Source organism: Zalophus californianus, chromosome 1, assembly GCF_009762305.2.
Source record: "Zalophus californianus isolate mZalCal1 chromosome 1, mZalCal1.pri.v2, whole genome shotgun sequence".
Lineage (NCBI taxonomy): Eukaryota > Metazoa > Chordata > Mammalia > Carnivora > Otariidae > Zalophus > Zalophus californianus.
Window position 1 is genome coordinate 206,295,993 of NC_045595.1, and position 2,150 is coordinate 206,298,142.

Genomic DNA, 2,150 nt, shown 5'->3' on the forward strand with positions numbered 1-2,150 from the left:
TGGAGTTTAAGTTCTAATATCAGCCCCGAAGGCAAAAATTAAAGGTTAATGTACCCTTAAAATTGTCTTATATTGCAAATCAAGCGTGAGATCCATAGCTTTATCTATACAGCCCTCTAGAGTAATTCTTATGCTCACTGAAATTTGAAAACCACTGAAACAGACTATAGAAAAGAACAAAAGGGATGTCTCTCCACAGAAGTCTGGGCATCCAAGTCAACCCACCCTGCAGATAATTGTAGTCCCCGGGGATAAATGGGAGGGCAGTACAGAATTCCAAAGTGTTCTTGCTTGCTGGGAGAATCTAGTCTATTCTCTTCCAGTATGGAGTTTCTAAACCTAACATGTGTTAGTAGATGTGGTCATGTTGTGAGTTCTAAGCAAGATAATTACGGACTCTCATCCTAGGACAGGTATATAAAGTGACTCATTAGGTTACAAGTGCACGCATGCAATTTGGTTAATTCAATGTTGCATGGTGGATTGATTGCTTTTCCTTGTTAAGTCCCATAATTAACTCACATTAAAACATATTTCTCTAAAGTCTTCTTTTTGCAAAATGTTAATCTTGTTGAAATATACAATTCTATATGTATTTACTGAAGAACAAAATGAATCTTATTAAAAATCAAGGTCATATTATACTGTGCCCAAAGAATCATTTTGACATCAGGCTAAGGATCAGAAGAAATATATAGTGCACACTAAGGTATCATGTGCAAGGAAGAAAAAGAATGTTTGGTTATTAAGATGGAGAGGCTGAAATATGATAATAGATCTGTTGCCCTTAATCAAACCAAACCAACAATCAGAATATTTGGGCTGCATAGTTTTCCAGAAGACATTTTAAGATTGTGTATTGGGTCCTCCTAAAACAATATAGCCTCTACAGGCAATGCACCTCCGGTCTCTTGCTTCAACAGTGTTTGGTTGGAACAAACCCAGGGATGTCCTTTCCACCAGCCTGCGACCACCCTCTAATTTTTTTATAGGCACAACGTTCGTTGAACCATCTTCTCAGCCACACTCTGTCTTGTGTGTGGGTTGAACGAGCCAACTCCCTAGTTTGAGGTTAGCTCCTTATTACCGATCAACCATGAGTTCCCAGATTCAACAGAATTATCCCACTGAGGTGGAGGCCGCCGTCAGCCACCTGGTCAACATGCATCTGCAGGTCTCCTCCACCTACCACTCTCTGGGCTTCTATTTCCACCAGGACAATGTGGCGCTAAAGGGCTGGGCCACTTCTTCCATGAGCTGGCTTAGGAGAATTGCAAGGGTGTTGAGCCTCTCTTGAAGATCCACAACCAATACAGTGGCTGCACCCTCTCCCAGGATGTGCAGAAGCATCCCAGGATGAATGGATGCCATGGAATCCACCCTGGTTCTGGAGGAGAACCTGAAGCAGGCCCTTTTGGATCTGTGTGCCCTGGGTTGTGCCTGCGCACACCCCTATCTCTGTGACTTCCTGGAGAACTATGTCCTACCTAGATGAGGAGGTGAAACTCATCAAAAAGATGGTGGCCACCTGACTCACCTTTGCAGGCTGGCTGGCCTGCAGGCTGGGCTGGGCAAGTAGTTCTTCAAAAGGATCACTTGCAAGTACGACTAGGAGCCTCTGAAGCCCAGCTGCCTTTGAGGGGCTCCTCTGGCATCCCCTCTGGTCCCAGGGCTTGTCCCTGCAGCCACTAGACAGCTTAACCACCCTGGAGACCTAGCCCAAGCCATGAACCAGATGGAAACAATAAAGATTTTTGCAGAAAAAAAAAAAAAAAAGGCAGTATGGCCCCTGTAAATATTCAATCACAGGAACTAAAAGGAATAACTCTGCCAAATTTTGCCCTGTTTCTATTCACTGACCTCCTACCACCATGATAAATTTTCTTTCCTCTATTAATTGTCTTTGCTCCTTCTACAGCCACTTGGCTCTGGTCATCCTCACCCTCATCCAAAAGCCTGGTCTTCTCTAACCACCACTGTGTCAACATAAAGGCCCCACCCACTCTGGTTATCCCACTAAGCAACTTGAATACGTCTCCCTTACCTCACATCCAGGCGATCACCAACCCTGCTCTCTGCTGGCCAGACTGGCCTCTCCTCACCTGCAGTGCCCATATCCTCGTCCAGGCCATCAATCTCTCCCACCTGAA

The 2,150-nt window shown here is 44.7% G+C and overlaps 1 pseudogene; it reads left to right on the top strand.

The window, feature by feature from the left end:
- Nucleotides 1-1,096: 1,096 nt before the first annotated feature.
- LOC113915810 lies at nt 1,097-1,718 on the top strand (annotated as a pseudogene).
- Nucleotides 1,719-2,150: the final 432 nt, after the last annotated feature.